Genomic DNA, 19,740 nt, shown 5'->3' with positions numbered 1-19,740 from the left:
AACGAAAGGAAATGAATGTAGAGGAACTTGTTGTTAGGATTCGTATTGAAGAAGACAACAATGGTTCTAAGAAAAAAAAATTTAATCTTGATGTGGCTAAAGCAAACGTGGTCAAGCATGGTCAGAGCTCGAAGGCCAAGAAAAATATTGGACCATTTGGAAGAGGTTCCAAGTTAGGACCTAAGAAAGATACATTCAAGAGAAAATTCTCTGGAAAATGTTACAATTGTGGCGGTACAGGTCACAAGGCTTCAGAATGCAAGAAACCCAAGAAAAATTGAGAGACAAATATGGTGGAGTCCATATCTAAAGAGGTTTCTCATATGAATCTATGTGCTGTTATTTCTGAAGTTAACTTGGTGGGTTCCAACCCATGGGAGTGGTGGATTGATACCGATTCCACTCGCCACGTGTGCTCCGATAAGGAGATGTTTGCTACTCTTGAGGAATCTGAGAACGGAGAAAAACTGTTCATGGGGAATTCAGCTACCTCTGATATCAAAGGTCGGGGTAAAGTGATCTTGAAAATGACTTCTGGTAAAGAATTGACTCTTAACAATGTGTTGTATGTTCCAGAAATTCGAAAGAATTTAGTTTCTGGTTCGCTTTTGAACAAGCATGGATTTCGTATTATTTTTGAGTCAGATAAAGTTGTTTTGTCTAAAAATGGAATGTTTGTTGGAAAGGGATATGTAAGTGATGGGCTTTTTAAGCTCAATGTAATGGCTATTAAGACTAAAATGAATAAAGTGAATGCTTTCGCTTACTTTCTCGAGTCTTTCGATTTATGGTATGGTAGACTAGGACATGTTAATTATGATACTATTCGCAGATTAATTAACTTGAAAAACATTCCTGCATTTCAAATTGACAAAAAACACAAATGCAAGACTTGTGTTGAGGCAAAACTAACAAGATCATCTTTTCAAACTATTGAAAGAAATAGTGAACCCCTTGATTTAATTCACACTAACGTGTGTGATTTAAAATCAGTGCAAACACGTGGTGAAAATAAATATTTTATTACTTTTGTTGACGATAGCACAAGATTTTGTTACGTGTATATTCTCAAAAGTAAGGATGAATCCATAGACAAATTTGTCATCTATAAAAGTGAAGTTGAAAATCAACTCAACAAGAAAATTAAGGTGCTAAGAAGTGATCGTGGAGGTGAATATGAATCACCTTTTGCTGAGCTTTGTGCTCAACATGGAATTAGACATGAAAGAGCTGCACATTATTCCCCTCAACAAAATGGGATTGCAGAAAGAAAAAAATCGTTCTTTGAAAGAAATGATGAATGCATTGTTGTTGAGTTCTGGTTTACCACAAAACATGTGGGGTGAAGCTATTTTGACAGCAAATTACCTTTTAAATAAGGTGCCTCGAAAGAAGCTGGATAAAAGTCCATATGAGTTATGGAAAGGAAGAACACAGTCTTACCAATAATTGCGAGTGTGGGGGTGTCTTGCCAAAGTGGCAGTACTTACTCCAAAGAGGGTAAAGGTAGGACCAAAAACTGTTGATTGCATTTTCATTGGATATACACAAAATAGCAGTGCTTATCGTTTTTTTGTGTATGAATCTCAAATACCTGATATTCACAAGAATACGATAATGGAATCAAGGAATGCCTCGTTCTTTGAACATGTGTTTCCATGCAAGTCTAAAGAAGAATCAAATTCTTCTAAAAGATTATATGAGAAGCTGGAACAAGAAAATGAAGTTGACTATGAGGTTGAACCTCGACGTAGCAAGAGAGCTAGGATAGAAAAATCCTTTGGTCCGGATTTTATTATTTTCATGTTAGAAAGTGGACCTCAAAGCTTTAAAGAAGCTGTGAATTCATCTGAGGGACCTCAATGAAAAGAGGTGATTAATTCCGAAATTGAATCTATTTTGCAAAATCATACATGGGAATTAGTGGATCTTCCACCGGGAAGCAAACCACTAGGTTATAAATGGATTTTCAAGCGAAAAATGAAATCATATGGAACGATGGATAAGTACAAAGCTTGATTGGTAATTAAAGGATACCGTCAAAAAGAAGGGTTTGACTACTTTGACACTTATTCTCCAGTAACGAGAATAACTTCAATTCGAGTGATACTTTCAATTGCCGCTTTGCGAAATCTTGAAGTACACCAAATGGATGTAAAAACAATTTTTCTAAATGGGAATTTAGAAGAGGAAATTTACATGGAATAACCTGAAGGATTTTCATCACCTAGGCAGGAAAACAAAGTCTGTAAATTGGTGAAGTCTATGTATGGCTTAAAGCAAGCACCAAAACAATGACACGAAAAGTTTGATAAAGTCATGATTGAAAGTGGATTCAAAGTCAATGAGTGTGACAAATGCGTATACGTTAAAGACACTGAAAAAGTTTATGTTGTTTTATGTCTTTACGTAGATGACATGTTTATCATTGGAAGCAATGATAAGATGGTTAAATCCACTAAGAAGTTGTTGAACTTAAGATTTGACATGAAAGACATGGGCTTAGCTGATGTAATTCTTGGAATTAAGATCCAAAGAATATCAGAAGGACTTGTTCTAAGCCAGACACATTATGTTGACAAAATTCTTGAGAAGTTCAACAAAGATGATTCTGCATTGGCTAAAACTCCGATAGATATGAGTCAGCATCTATCGAATAATCGAAATGAGAGTGTATCTCAATTAGAATAGTCTCGAATAATTGGAAGTCTGATGTACTTAATGAGTTGAACAAGACCAGACATAGCCTATGCGGTAAGCAAATTGAGTAGATTCACGAGTAATCCAGGAACTGAACACTGGAAAGCGATTGTGAGATTGCTTAGATATTTAAGGTATACTCGTGATTATGGACTGCACTATACCAGATATCCTGCTGTTATTGAATGATACAGTGATGCGAACTGGATATCTGATATGAAAGACTCAAAGTCTACAAGTGGATATGTATTCACACTAGGAGGTGCAGCAATTGCGTGGAAATCTTCTAAGCAGACAGTAATAGCCAGATCACCATGGAATCTAAATTCATAGCCCTTGACAAATGTTGTGAAGAGGCTGAGTGGATGCGTCTATTTTTAGAAGATATTCCAAGATGGCCAAAACCTGTGCCGGCTATTTGCATTCATTGTGACAGCCAATCTGCGATTAGAAGAGCAAATAGTAAAATGTATAATGGTAAGTCGGGACACATACGTCGTAAACATAATACTATTAGACAACTACTCTCAACTGGAGTAATCTCTATTGATTACGTGAAGTCAAAGGATAATCTAGCAGATATGCTAACCAAAGGATTAAATAGAGAGCTAGTTGCAAAATCTTCGAGGGGAATGAGACTTAAGCCTACTGAATAAGTTGGTGCAAAGAAAAACCCAACCTATGCTGGCTGGAGATCCCAAGAACTAGGTTCAATGGGACAACCTACTTGCACTGACTTGGTGAATCACTGTGGGGTTTATCCCCTGTCCATTCCTATGGTGAAACAGTGAAAGAGGAGGATAAGCATATGGCTTTTAATGATTCTTATGCATCAGCAAATGAGCCAAATAAGACAAATTTTTCTTACAAAGAATAACCTATGTGAGAGAGAAGTGGGGCCGCTTCGAATGAATTGCACGGCTCAATTCTAGACCCTCTCACAGAACCAGGCATGTGTTCATGGCCAAAACGAACACAATCATGAGAACAGAAGTGTATCAAGAAGAATCCTGTGTGAAGTATATCAAAGTTTACACAAAAAGCATAACAGTTCAAGGACATCGTGTCTACTGATCAGCCAGTAAAGTAATATATTTTCACAAGAAAAGATTCAAAGGGTAACACCTACCTATCCTATGCAAGATTCAACTGTTGAATTTAATCACCCAATTTTTTTTCTTCTGGATCAATTTTAATTCATGGGGGGATTGTTGGAATAAATTCAATGAATTAAAATTTAATATTGTAACGATTGTTTAAGAGTTGAATTGAATATGCTTAATTAATACATGAAGTTAATGTGAAATTGAAACCGGTGGAATGCATAAAGTATTAGGACTCTATATAAATGTCTCCAACCTCATTAAAAGAAAAAACACAAAGATTAATAACAAAAGGTTTCTTTTTATTTTATGTTATAAAGGGTTAAAGGGTGATCACGATCAGGTATACTTTCTGTTCGCCGGAGTAGCAAGTTTGTGTTTATTTGCTACTGGTACGACCGTTGTATCTTGGAGACAGACGTCTATACGATCCTCAAAACACCGTCGGTGAGGAGGCGAATCTGTTTTAAGGAAACTGTGTTCTTCACAGGTCTCGGTCACCTACTTGTTAAATTCATTGGAGCCTACCACATTCTTATTCTTTTGATTATTTTATATTTATGAAATTAAATATATAATTTCATTTAATTGTTGAAATTAAATATATTATTTCTAATATATTTGTTCCTTTTTCATATCCGACTAACAGATCCATCCGGCCTCGAAGCATTCTCAAGTTTCTTCCTAGACTTCTCCAATATGTCCATGCACCCTAGCTAGCCCATTGGCATGTGGATAGCTTTCAAATGAAGCGTACAAAACCGAGTCCTTCTTAAGTAGTGTTTGAGAGAGCTTATAGGAAGCACTTCTCAACTTTTTATTAACAAAATTTTACAAAATTTCAAATTTTTGTTAACGGAAAAACTGAAAAGTGCTTCTAAGAAGCTCTCTCAAACACTACCTTAGCCTTGCTGTCGAGCCATTCCACGTAATTTGATTCGGGCCACGTACAGATTCATATATATTGCCTTCACGTACATCCTCGATCAAACGCCTTGTGGATTGTTCTATATTGCATGCATAACTTTTGTAGTATCACATTCTTGAAGATATGACATCAAATCTCTTGGTTCTATTGCATCCACATCTCACATCTGGTACGTAATCTATGATATGTCCTTCACGTACATCCTCGATCAAACGCCTTGTGGATTGCCTGTCTATCCTTTCCAAAAAACCATGAATTATTCGCTTAGGGGGGTGCTGGGATTTCTTTCGACTTGACAACTATCACCTTCAATATATGCCTAAGTCCAGCAAATTAAAAAAAAAAATGATTGGAGAATCGTAAAAAATAAAAAAAAAAGGTGATGCTACGTGTACACAGAAGGTTACACGTTGGGTTACAAGCTACACTTAAAATTACATAAATATTTTTAATGTATTTTGGAAAAAAAAATTTCAAATCAAGTGGAGGAATAATTTTGTAATTTCATGTGTAGTGTGTAACTCAATGTGTAAATCAATGTGTACATGTAGCATTTCAAAAAAAAAAATGGTAGAAAAATGCTTGTATATAGGACATGCCCCATACTTTGACTATTTTGACAAGTCTTAGCCAAATTTAGATAATGATTATCTGAAATATTCCTCCCTAATAAAAATTATATTGTCACCTAGCTCTTAAATCTCGACCTAATTTTATCTAAAAAATAGATATATACATCCCGAAATAGCGTCAAATGATATCCGAGATGTATTCTAGGACATCAACACGTATGTCTCGTTTACCACCATTGGATCAACTTTGAGGTAATATCCAAGAGTGGATCCAATGTATAAACGTTCGTATGTAGTTAACCACTAACTATATACTTGATATAGAATTGTATTTTCGCGATGAACGAAATTCTATTTGCCAATTGAGTAAAAGGGTTCTTAATTGCGATAAAAGTAATAAATGTATTTTATTATATTTAAATTTTTATATATAATATAAATATATACTCTTATCTCTGGCTAAAATTTGACTTTTACTCTTATATCTCTATAATTTATGTAGGCTATTGGAATAAAAAAACAATTTTGCTAATTCATGATTGTAAAACGTTTTTATTTTACTCACATTTATAGGTTGGTAATAAAATTAATGTAGAATAAAAGACAATGTTATTAATTCATAAATGGTAAAACTTTGCTCTTTTGTTAATAACTAGTAAAAGTCACGTGCGATGCACGTGAAAACATCTTTTATTGTTGATAATAGTTGTTAAATAAATGAGTTGAGATAAGAATAAATAAACATACAATTAATTAATAATTTTTATGATATTTTAATAAATAGTAAAATTCAATTTAATATAAGTGCGAACAATCTTTGTTCAAAGATTTTATATGTTACAAATCTAATTGAATTTATAGTTGTTGCAAATATTATAATTTTGTACAAATTAGACATTGAAAAAAATATATAATTTTATGTTATGACATATTTAATAAATTAAATTTAATAAAAAATATAATAGTGCGTAGTGTTAAAATATTATTTTACCATTACTGATTATGAGAAAAAAAAATATAAATAATGTATTCTACTGCGTCTTTTTTTTCTTCATATAACCACTTTTATTTTTTTCACGATTTTTTTGTTTGACATCTGATTTTTATTTTTTATAAAAAAAGAAGCAATTTTCTCATCATTTTCAATAATAATTATTGTGATGTTGTATTCATAAATTATTTGCATTTGTATATCTTTATTCTTTGATTCTTTTGTTAGATGTACTTTTTTTATTTTTTATTTTTTGATGATGTCGGAATTTTACCTTGGGTTCGGTCTGGTAGAATGGATCCTCCAAATCCTTTATGAAGCAGGTCAGGTCGGGTACTACCAAGTTCTGCACAAGAAACAACTAGGTCAAGGGGAGCCGAAAGTGTTTTCGGTGTGACCCCTCTGATGTCTAAGTCAGTGTCTTGAAAGCAGAGGGTATAATGAATACGAAAACAGGAGAGATATGAGCATGTGAATGTAAAAGTGAGAGTGAATGTGTGATGAATAACGAATAGTAAGTAATGAATGAACACAACCATAACAGTACTTGTATTTATATGGATAAATAGAGTAAATTACCTAGTCTAATTATAACATGTCATGAACTAGGACTCTTCATCTATTGGACCTTTCTTAAGTCTATCTCTATCTCGTGAATATTCAAAAATATCCCAGTTTATCTCATATATATCAGAGTCCTGCTTGAACTAGAAACGTATGCGCATCGTATTGGTCCTAGCTCGGGTCCGCCTATTAAAGGCAGCCCAGGTCATGACAAGACCTATCATGTAGAAAACTGTGCTGGACCTTTTCTTCTAATAATAATCCCACCATTGGGACAACCCTTATAAACCTATAATGAACGAGTTCGAGCTAGAATAATTTCACGGGATAACAATAGTACCTCCCCGACTGGTCTAAAAGAAGAATTAATTTAGACCATGAGTACAGACCATGATGTGTTTTCAACGAACGGTCTAGATGAAGGTCTGATTAGAACCGAGCTCGAAAGAGCAATAGACGACAATCTGATGAAACCGACCTCAAATAAAGAGTTGTAGATAACAATCGATGTTGCCGAACGGATCGGGCTTTTGAGAGAGGCCGCGAGTTGCGTGGGATTACACGATGCCGAGCTTGGTCGGGCTTTTGAATTGACCACAAATTGCGTGGAATTACAGGGTGCCGAACGGATCGGGCTTTTGAGTTTGACCACGAATTGCATGGGATATGCCAAACTTGATTGGGCTTTGGAGAATACCACTGACGTGGATTTATGATGCCATTGATGTGGACTTTTTGATGCCACTAATATGGGCTTTTGATGCCACTGATGTGGATTTTTGATGCCACTGACGTGGACTTTGAGTGACAGACCTGTCTGGGCTTTGAATACCACTGATGTGGGTCACTAAAGTGGACTTTGAGACCTGTCTGGCTTTGTATACCACTGATGTGGGCCACTGAAGTAGGCTTTGAGTGATAGACCTGTCTGGGCTTTGTATACCACTGATGTGGGCCACTGACGTGGACTTTGAGTGCCAGACCTGCATGAGCTTTGTATACCACTGATGTGGGCCACTGACGTAGACTTTGAGTGCCAGAACTGTCTGGGCTTTGAATACCATTGATGTGGGCCACTGAAGTGGACTTTGAGTGTCAGACCTGTCTGGGCTTTGTATACCACTGATGTGGGCCATTGAAGTGGACTTTGAGTGCCAGACCTGTCTGGGCTTTATATACCACTGATGTGGGCCACTGACGTGAACTTTGAGTGGCAGACCTGTCTGGGCTTTGAATACCACTGATGTGGGCCACTGAAGTGGACTTTGAGTGCCAGACATGTTTGGATTTAGTATACCACTGAAGTGGGCTTTGAGTGCCAGACCTTCCTGGACTTTTTATACCACTGATGTGGGCCACTGAAGTGGACTTTGAGTGCCAGACCTGTCTGGAATTTGTATACCACTGATGTGGGCCACTGAAGTGGGCTTTGAGTGTCAGACCTGCCTGGGCTTTGCATACCATTGATGTGGGCCACTGAAGTGGGCTTTGAGTGTCAGACCTGCCTGGGCTTTGTATACCACTGATGTGGGTCACTGACGTGGACTTTGAGTGTCAGACCTGTCTGGGCTTTGTGAAGTGTTGAACCACATATTGGGCCTTACTGCGAGATTACATGCCCGATGTGATATAATTGAGCCTTACAGCTAGATTGCATGCCCGATGTGATATAATTGGGTCTTACAACTAGATTGCATGCCCGATGTAATATAATTGGGCCTTACAGCAAGATTGCATGCCCGATGTGATATAATTAGGCCTTACAGCTAGATTGCATGTCCGATGTAATATAATTGGGCCTTACAGCGAGATTGCATGCCCGATGTCTGTAAAAAAGGCCCAAACAAAATACAAGACAATAGAAGTACAATATAATATTGGGTTAATTAAACACATTGACTCATATAAAAAAAAGATTTATTACGAGATATCCCATGAATAAGTGCAATTCCTTAATGAACAGTGCATTCTAGCACATATATTCATGGAACATATAATATAAAATTAAGAGTTATCCTTTATGACAGGCAAGCAACATAGCGGAGTCCAATGTGCTTGGAATTTTTGGTGGGCACCGATTTGCAATGTTGTTTGATAAAGGTGACATGACAATATTGTAGTATGTCCCATCCCGACTTACGCGCTAAAGTCCATAGCCGATGTGGGCTTTCATCTGAGAGTATGCTTTTTTTTTTGTTTTGCCCTTTCATTGAATATCTCTTGGCAGTTGCAAATTAGACCTCCATATAGCACTTTAAATCCTGAAATTTACTTGGGAGAACCAACAAACACCTTATATGCACTCGATTAAGGAGAATAGAAAATCACAAAGTTTTATGGACACAACGCATACTAGAGAACAACAAAACCACATGAGACCAAAGCTATGCAACACATATCTGGTTCATATTTATGCACTTTCCTAGCTCTTTAAAAATTTGAAACAAGACTTATCCAACCAAGTAACAAATGGCATAATTGGAGAACATCACCTTATAATTTAGAGAAAGTGACAAAAAGTAAGTTTCATGGGAGGGAACGACGAGGAGCGACAATGTATAGACCCACGAGAGAATCATTGTTGTTTTCTTTCAAGCATCCCGACGACCAAACGGCAGTTCTCAGTGGGAGGGGTCGGCCTTGGGACACGGGGAGGTGAGTTGTAAGAGGAGCAAAAAAGGCAAAGATGTTGGTTCGGATCATGTCCATCCGTGGTGACCTCGACAGTAAAGGTGGCCAATTGTTAAGTAAAAAGGATACCTGATAAATTCATGAGGAAGCAGAATGTGTGCTCTGGGAAGAAAAGACACGGGTAGAATTCTAGAGTAGATGTGGCATGGCGCAGGTGTAAGCCGCTTATCACGCATCTCGTGGTTTGCATGAGTGGGTTAAACAAAGTGCGGACTTGGCGAAAAATTCGATTTGCAGCCAAGGAAATTGTTTTGATTTTCCGATGGAAGATGCTGGGAGTCATAGGTGCCGTCGTGCACCTATGATTTTTCTTTTCTTTTCTTAATTCAACCAAGTAGAAATAAATCAAGTAGAAATAAATCATGGGTTTATATTTCGTTCCCACAGACGGTGTCAATTGATGATTGTTGCGTGTTTTTTGTTCGCAAGCGCACGATGTCAAGTAATAATATAGGAATTAAGTCCAAGTCAATCCCACGGAGAATGAATAGATGATATTATATCAAATATTTGTAACTAATAAAATCCTAATCCTATGTAGAGCTACGAAATTGATCTGATTTTATAAAACTAAAATTTTCAAGAAACAAAACTAAATAACCACGAGTTCACGAGAGAAAAAATCAATAAGCGATAAATGCTAGAGGTTCGACTTCACTTGACTGTCCACCACAATTTATTTCTAATGATTGTTCAATTATCAATTCTTCTAGTTTATTAGCCAAGAATTCCTATTATTTTCTACTACTTCTCTCGAGCGTCAAGAAGAAATTCGTATTCAATAGCAAACTCAATATCCCTATCTAAGTTCAACTATTAAATCCGGTAAATAGCACAATAATTCTTACAAAGGCTTCAATGGAGTTATAGGCCTCTCAAACTCTATAAACACCAATGATGTATTTTCCTACGGTCCTATTCAAAATCGCCTCTCTCGAGTGCTAGATTTCAAATAAATATAACAATTCAACTAATGATCAATTAATTGAACGCAATCAATTCAGAAAAACACAAATAAACCGAATGAAAAATTATAATATATCAATCAAAGTATCAAAAATATGGTTTCAAGTCAAGCTACGTCGTCCCTCTAGACAAAGAAATTATTCATAATGAAAATAAAAATCAAACAAAGCATGTTCTTGAACATCATTCAAAAATTAGGAGAAATAATGAAATAAAAATGAAGGTAGATGATGCTTCTTCGTCTCCGGTAGTCGCTTCGTCCGTCTTCGTTCCAAGAATGCTTCTTCTCCCTATTCCTTGGTCTCTAGCCGTCTCTAGCCTTCAAAAACTCTTAATACTCTCTAAACCCCCGTATCCTCCAGAATAAGTCATAAAATCCCTTTTAAAACTCGATTAAAGACTTTCCATATTTTTGGAGACTGCGCAGCGCTGGAGCGCTAATAATTCGGCGCTAAGGCGCTCAAGTTTCGTATTTTATTTTTCAATGACGGACGTCTAGCGCTGGAGCGCTCAAAATACGGCGCTGATGCGCTCTGGACATGAATTTACGGGCCCTGGAGCGCTGGAAAACTAGAGCTGGGGCGCTACTTGTTCTTCCATTTCACCATCTGCGCAGCATTTTTGTAAAATCATAACTTAAGTTCTAGCCGTCGGATCAAGCTGATATTTTGACAAAAACTTTAAAACATCCTAAACTTCAATTTGAACAGTGGAGATCGGATTTAATGTCTGTAACATTCCTAGTAATTTTCTGAAGTTTGCTGTCCCGTAATTCGGCTTTTCGCTTCTTCTTGCTACTTTTCTTCAAATCCTTGCAACTCACAAAAACAACAACAAATACGCATAATATTCACTCGATACATCACAAAATCCAAGTCAAATCATATATAAATTAAGTGCATAAAATGCACTTATCAAATCCCCCCAAACTTAGACTTTTGCTAGTCCCGAGCAAAATAGTAATGAGCAATATAGTCGACCTCTGAATTTTTACATTTCAAGATTCAATTCACATGTCGGCTAATTTTTTCAAGAGTTCTCGTGTGTGTGTGTGATTTGCCAATCTCATCTATCCACCTAACTTTCGGTAAAATCATGCAATTTGTAAGCTTCATAAAATCATTAACTCCATCCTCAAGTTTCAAAATACTCTCAACCAAGTTCAACTTTTACTCACACAGATCAACAGGACTTTTTCGGTTAACATTAGGCTCAAGCATAATCAGTAGGAGATAAGAATCCATATATATATATCAATGCAAACAAGGACTCATGATGCAAAGCAAAGGAAATTGAATATTTTCAATTTGTGCAGGATTATGAGTAGCTAAAAAATTTTTATTTGCATTGCCAAACATTAGTCTTGGCTTTCTTCTACTCCATACATCTCCATCTTTATGCCTTGTATTTGGACTAGAATTTCAATCCATTTTTTTTTCTTTTCAAGGCCTCCCCTCACCTTACTTTCTCCGCCATTACTTTTCTTTGAACTTTTTAGCTACTCAATTTGTTTTGGATTTTTCATGAATATAGAATGGCTAAAAAAACTCAATAGATTCGAAAAAAAAACGCCTAAATTACTTCTGTGATCTTAAAAATCTACCTCAGTTTCAAATAAAAATCACAAGAGTTAAGAATCAAATCCTCTAATCCACATCACAAATCCACATAATTTTTTTTTAATTGCTAGGAGTATCGAAAATCATGGCATTCGTGCATAAATGTGAGAACTCAAGATTAAATATAGCTAATATAAACTTTTTCAGCACACAAAATTTATTTTCATCATAGGCCAACACAATTACAACATCATGCCTTCAACTCCAACTAACTCATAAAAAATTTCAAATTTTCACAATTTTTAAACACCCCCCAAACTTAAAATTGTGCATTGTCCTCAATGTACAGTATTCATTAAAAACAAGGAACACATACCTTAGGCACCAAGCGTCAGTACTCAGTACCATCTTAATCACTCAAAACTCTTCATCAGGGGTGGCTCCTAAACTCTTTCAGCTCCATACTTTTTAACCTACACAATTCAAAATCATTATTAATGTCTAGTTTCCTCATGATAAAAATAAAAACAAAAACAACTAAAAGAAAATAAAAAAACGCAAAAAAAAAACTAGCTTGGGTTGCCTCCCAAGAAGCGCTTAGTTTATAGTCCATAGCCCGACTTTATTCCAATTCTAGCCCGGTTCCGCTTTGTTGAGGGTCTTCCCTTTCGCTTTCACCCTCCAAATATATTCAACAATCTTTTTAAACTTTGATTTCTTCTTCGTTTTCTTCTTCTTCTTTGGCACCTTCGGATCATTCTTCTTTGAATCTACCTCATGAACAAGTTTTGGATGGTCATCTAGCTTCACAACTCGCTCAATCATGCATAATTCCTCGATGGGTGGATTACTTGATTTCTTGAATATGTTAAAAATAATTCTTTCTCCGTCCACACCCATCGACAACTCACCATTCTTCACCTCAATCTTGGCATCAGCAGTGGCCAAGAAAGGTCTCCCCAATATTAGTGGCATATTTGCATCCTCTTCCATATCTAGCACAACAAAATCCGGCGGAAAAATAAATTTATCTATTTTTACCAAAACATCTTCAATGATTCCAAGCGGATATGTGATAGATCTATTAGCTAGCTGCAATGCGATCATTGTGGCCTTCACCTCGCCAAGTCCTAAGCTCCTGAAAATAGACAAAGACATCAGATTAATGCTAGCTCCTAGATCGCAAAGTGCATTATTAAAATAAGAAGAACCAATAGTTCCAGGAATAGTAAAACTCCCTGGATCCTTCAGCTTTTGTGGCATCTTCTTTTGGAGCACATCACTACATTCTTCAGTTAAGCTCAACACCTCATTCTCATGCAGCCTCCTTTTCTTGGACATCACCTCTTTAATAAACTTCGCATAATTCGGAATTTGTTCCAAAGCATCAGCAAAAGGGATGTTGATATGTATCTTCTTGAAAATCTCCAAGAATTTTGAGAACTGCTCGTCCACTGCCTTCTTCTTGAACCTTTGGGGGTATGGAAGAGGAGGTTTGTACATCGTTTTCTGCTCAGGTTCAGACTCTTTCTCCTCGACCTTCTTCTCGTCAACTGCAACTTTTTCAGACTTCTTTCTCTCATATTTGCCTCTTCATTATCCACCTGCTTCCCACTCCTCAACGTGATAGCATTACACTGCTCCTTGGGATTCACCTCAGTATTACTTGGGAATTGGCCTCTGTTATTATCTTTCAGTGCGTTCGCCAACTGCCCAATGCTAGTCTCCATGGATTGCAATACAACACCCATGTTGGCCACATGCGCCTCTAAGCTGTCAAGGCGAGTCTCAGTCCTCGCCATCCTCTTGCTCGATTCCTGCACAAAAGCATTAACAACATCCTTCAAAGGAGGCTTACCCTCACCCTTATTTGTATTGTATCCCGGAGGAGGATTCAACACATTATTATTGTTAGTATAAGAAAAATTTTCATGATTACGCAGACTAGGGTGATATTGATTGGGTACAGGATTACCTCGATAGTTGTTGTAATTTCTGTTGTTCACATATTGAGCTTGCTCCAGACTCTCAAATCCATCAGCACAATTTACGGCAGTCGCCAGCGATGCTGTCTTAATAGAAACTTGATTGCCTTTGGTCAGTGCAGCCAACTGTATAGAAATAGTAGCCATCTGAGCAGTCAAAGAAGTGAATGCATCAACCTCATGAATTCCAGCAGACTTCCTTATTACAGATCTCTCACTCGGCCACTGATAACTGTTAACAGTCATTTGCTCAAGCAACTCATAAGCATGTTCAGGAAATTTAGAAAATATTGAACCTCCAGCTGCAGCATCCACAGAAATCCTCGTTGGGCCATTCAAACCATTGTAGAATAACTCAATTTGTTCCCAATCCGGAAAAGTATGGTTTGGACACTTCCTAAGCAACTCCTTGTACCGCTCCCAAGCTTCATAAAGCTGCTCAAAATCTTGCTATTTGAAAGTAGTGATCTCAATTTTCAGCTGAGCAGACTTGGCAGGAGGAAAGTACTTAGCCAGAAATTTAGATGTCATGTCTTCCCATGTAGTGATACTCCCAAGAGGTAATGACTGCAACCAACTACGAGCATTGTCCCTAAGAGAGAACGGTAACAATCGTAGTCTGATGGTGTCCTCAGTAACACCATGAATCTTTACTGTGTCAGCAATCTCCAGAAAAGTACGCAGGTGAAAATATGGATCTTCAGTAGCTGCACCCCTAAAATGATTCTGCTGCACCATATTAATCAAAGATGGTTTCAACTCAAAATTATTTGCTGTGATATTCTGCCGAGCTATCCCAGAATAATGAGTATTGATCACCGGTCGAAAGTGATCTCTGATAGGCACCAGAGCATTATTGACAACTCTTTCTCTTTCTCTTTCTCTTTCTTCAGCCATTTGTTGCAACTCTTCTCTTCTAGCTTTTCGCAAAGCTTTAGCAGTTTTCTCGATTTTCGGATCAAAGAGTAGTGACTCGTAACTTTGGCTTTTTCACATAAACTGCATAGACATGGAAAATTTTAAAATTAGAACCAACAAAATAAAATAAAATGCTCTAAATCAAAATTAAGACTAATTAGCACAATTTAATATAAATCAAATAAAATTCAATCCCCGGCAACGGCGCCAAAAACTTGTTGCGTGTTTTTCGCTCGCAAGCGCACGATGTCAAGTAATAATATATGAATTAAGTCCAAGTCGATCCCACGGAGAATGAATAGATGATATTATATCAAATATTTGTAACTAATAAAATCCTAATCCTATGTAGAGCTACGAAATTGATCTGATTTTATAAAACTAAAATTTTCAAGAAACAAAACTAAATAACCACGAGTTCACGAGAGAAAAAATCAATAAGCGATAAATGCTAGAGGTTCGACTTCACTTGACTGTCCACCACAATTTATTTCTAATGATTGTTCAATTATCAATTCTTCTAGTTTATTATCCAAGAATTCCTATTATTTTCTACTACCTCTCTCGAGTGTCAAGCAGAAATTCGTATTCAATAGCAAACTCAATATCCCTATCTAAGTTCAACTATTAAATCCGGTAAATAACACAATAATTCTTACAAAGGCTTCAATAGAGTTATAGGCCTCTCGAACTCTATAAACACCAATGATGTATTTTCCTACGGTCCTATTCAAAATCTCCTCTCACGAGTGCTAGATTTCAAATAAATATAACAATTCAACTAATGATCAGTTAATTGAACGCAATCAATTCAGAAAAACACAAATAAACCGAATGAAGAATTCTAATATATCAATCAAAGTATCAAAAACATGGTTTCAAGTCAAGATACATCGTCCCTCTAGACAAAGAAATTAGTTCATAATGAAAATAAAAATCAAACAAAGCATGTTCTTGAACATCATTCAAAAATTAGGAGAAAGAATGAAATAAAAATGAAGGTAGATGATGCTTCTCCGTCTCCGGTAGTCGCTTCGTCCGTCTTCGTGCCAAGAATGCTTCTTATCCCTTTTCCTTGGTCTCTAGCCGTCTCTAGCCTTCAAAAACTCTGAATACTCTCTAAACCCTCGTATCCTCCAGAATAAGTCATAAAATCCCTTTTAAAACTCGATTAAATACTTTCCATATTTTTGGAGACTGCGCAGCGCTGGAGCGCTAATAATTCGACGCTGAGGCGCTCAAGTTTCGTATTTTATTTTTCAATGACGGACATCTAGCGCTGGAGCGCTCAAAAGATGCGCAGGGGCGCTCTGGGCATGAATTTACGGGCGCTGGAGCACTGGAAAACTAGAGCTGGGGCGCTACTTGTTCTTCCATTTCACCATCTGCGCAGCATTTTTGTAAAAATCATAACTTAAGTTCTAGCTGTCGGATCAAGCTGATATTTTGACAACAATTTTAAAACATCCTAAACTTCAATTTGAATGGTGGAAATCGGATTTAGATGTCTGTAACATTCCCAATAATTTTCTGAAGTTTGCTGTCCCGTAATTCGGCTTTCCGCTTCTTCTTGCTACTTTTCTTCAAATCCTTGCAACTCACAAAAACAACAAAAAATACGCATAATATTCACTTGATACATCACAAAATCCAAGTCAAATAATATATAAATTAAGTGCATAAAATGCACTTATCAATGATGTCGGAATTTCACCTCGGATTCGGTCTGGTAGAATGGATCCTCCAAATCCTTTATGAAGCAGGTCAGGTCGGGTACCACCAACTTCTGCACAAGCAACAACTAGGTCAAGGGGCACCAAAAGTGTTTTCGGTGTGACCCCTCTGATACCTAAGTCAGTGCCTTGAAAGCAGAGGGTATAATGAATGCGAAAACATGAGAGATATGAGTATGTGAATGTAAAAGTGAGAGTGAATGTGTGATGAATAACGAATAGTAAGTAATGAATGAACACAACCGTAACAGTACCTGTATTTATAGGGATAAATAGAGTAAGTTATCTAGTCGAATTATAACATATCCTGAACTAGGACTCTTCATCTATTGGACCTTTCGTAAGTCTATCTCTATCTCGTGAATATTCAAAAATATCCCAGCTTATATCATATATGTCAGAGTCCTTCTTGAACTAGAAACGTGCGCAGCGTATTGGGCCTAGCTCGGGTCGGCCTATTAAAGGCAGCTTAGGTCATGACAAGACCTACAATGTAGAAAACTGGGCTGAACCTTTCCTTCTAATAATAATCCCACCATTGGGCCAACCCTTATAAACTCATAATGAACGGGTTCGGGCTAGAATAATTTCATGGGGTAACATTTTTTATGCAGAAAATAATTCTTTGCAAAAGTAAAAATAATTTCATTATCTCCAATCTTCATTCCCGTGTTATTGTCTTCTATTACTTATAAGTCGATCGTTAATGATCAACGATGTTATTAGGCGTTCTCTTTTATTGTTATTTTCATGTTGAATTGTTCAAAATCTACTATTGCAATGATTTTGTTGCTAAAATTTTTGCTTCAATTTTGAATGTTTTCGATTAAAAATGTTAACATTCCGTATTTTATTTCAGCAATCTTGTCCATTTTGAGAATAAATGTATATTTTTTTTTATTTGGTGTCTCTAAAATATTGTAGTATATTGAAGTGTTGTTGTCCATTTTGAGGAGACATTGGAGACGAGTCTTCATCTCTCAAATTTATAGTTTCTGAGGTAAAAAGAGAAGCACAAATGATTTTTCTTTTTTTCCCCTTGATCACTTATACTTTTTGCAATATCCATTTCGGTTGATATTTCAATATTTCCAAACAATGCTCAAATATGAATTCAAGACTTTTATTCTCTTTCTAGCTAGTTTTGGCTAGTCTAATCTGCAAAGAATAAAAATTTTACACGAATAAAAAACATACAAAATCTAAAAAGTGTTTGCATATAAAAAAAAAAACTTAATCCCAACAAATGTATACCTTATCATTCTCATTATGACCACTTTCATGCAAACTTTCAATTTGAGCCAAAAACAAGCACATAACTTATTCACTGAATGTTGAATAGTGCTTCGACGATTCGTTAGTGAGTGAGCGGTTCGTTCTTGAAAATTAGGTTTCTTGCATTCATGGTAGTATTGATGTTCCCTACTCCAAAATATAGTGGATCTTTTTATCGTTCCCAACAATTGCATCTAAGCTCGTACAAAGTCAACCACTAACTAATATTTTGTCTTCGTTGCGAGTGAAATTCACACCTCGTTGAGTTTTTTTACTAGTACCTTCAGTGGTAGTTTGAGGAGTCGGAGTAAATGTCACTAAATCATTTAGAAAGTTTGGATCTCTATTTTGTAAAAGTTTAATGTCACCACTTTGAGTATCTATTGTGATAAACATTAATTAAATGGTTTGTCATATAATCAATAAATAAAAATTCATTTACAACAAGAATCACAACCAAAAACGTTATTTCAATGAGTTGATTTCGCCAGTGTACTCTAGACTCAAACACGTCTAAAAAGTAACACCCCATTCTTCATTTTAACTTCAATATCCAATAATTCAATATCAATATCTTCGACTCTCTCTCTCAAAAAGTAATATTTTCTCATAAATCTCTCAATTCAACAAAATTCTGTAACACCTCAATAATAATTATCATTATATAAAGTCATATAACCTAAACTAATTGTAGTAGTCCAGAACTTGCATTGAAAGAAAAATAAAATAAAGAGGAGCAAGAATATTTAACCCGTACTACAGAAACTCAAAACAAATAAAGATAAAAAAAAATCCCACAAAGGAAAATATCGAAGACACAACTATGCCGAATATTTATAACAAGATCAATCTGCAAGAATGACCAATGATGTATTGCAAGATAAGAAACGATGGCTTTTCATTTACCTTACTAAAACAAAGAGAATGCCCGATCGATGATGCCCAAGATACAAGAATGGCCAAGAGTCCGGCATCCGTAAATCTTCAATATATTTGTTGTTAAAACGGAGAAAAATAATTGAGAAAAGAAGAAGAAACGAGGGTTGAAGTATGAAAGGGAATATGAAGCGAGAAAAAAAGGGGAAAATGAAAAATAAGATGGAGGAGAGAAAAATAATATTTTATTATTTAAAGAATAGATCTCATTCTCCAAATTTACAGATTTATTTTTCATAAATTATAAATTTAGGGAATTTATTAGGTAGCTGATGTAGAAGATTTTTTAGTGCAAAATCTAAATTTTAAGGTAAATTTTTGTTTTAAAGATACTGATGCGAATGCTCTAATGATCTTTATTATTTTTTTATGAGATAGTCAAAATCTTTGAAATATCTACTACTACTACTACTACTTCTATTATTATTATTATTATTATTATTATTATTATTATTATTAATATTATTTCTAAAAGTTAAAAATAAATTTCACAAAATTGAAGAGTATACGCGTTAAATGATCTATAACTAACAAATCCCGCTAGAGTTAATTAGCACGTTTTCTGACTTTCATGGCTCAATGAAAATAAATAAATAATTATTAATTATACGGGTTATATTAAGGGAAAATTATTTTAAAATCCCCAAACCCAAATATTTCTTTCTCTTAACTCCCTACACTCCAATTTCTTTGTTTCAACTCCCTAGTGGTCCCCAAATTTGTCTTAATAAAGTGTTTAACATTTAATCCTTTGTACGTGGCATTGTTTTACCTATCGAACCAGTTCAGGCTAAGCCGAACTATCGGTTACGCAAGGTT

At 35.9% G+C, this 19,740-nt stretch overlaps 1 long non-coding RNA gene and 1 other non-coding gene across 2 annotated transcripts; one reads left to right on the top strand and one right to left on the bottom strand.

Moving 5' to 3' along the window:
• The first annotated feature begins 14,436 nt into the window (after window positions 1-14,436).
• LOC140894169 (small nucleolar RNA R71) lies at window positions 14,437-14,541 on the top strand. Its single transcript, XR_012153715.1, has one exon. It is a non-coding gene; the product is annotated as a small nucleolar RNA R71 (small nucleolar RNA).
• Window positions 14,542-15,803: 1,262 nt separating this feature from the next.
• Window positions 15,804-19,051, bottom strand: LOC140891693 (uncharacterized). Its single transcript, XR_012152595.1, has 2 exons — window positions 18,892-19,051; window positions 15,804-17,196 (listed from the first exon to the last, which is right to left on the bottom strand). It is a non-coding gene; the product is annotated as an uncharacterized lncRNA (long non-coding RNA).
• Window positions 19,052-19,740: the final 689 nt, after the last annotated feature.

The sequence above is a fragment of the Henckelia pumila genome, chromosome 3, assembly GCF_033568475.1.
Source record: "Henckelia pumila isolate YLH828 chromosome 3, ASM3356847v2, whole genome shotgun sequence".
NCBI classification, from domain to species: domain Eukaryota; kingdom Viridiplantae; phylum Streptophyta; class Magnoliopsida; order Lamiales; family Gesneriaceae; genus Henckelia; species Henckelia pumila.
This window is presented reverse-complemented; position numbering and strand designations above follow the sequence as displayed.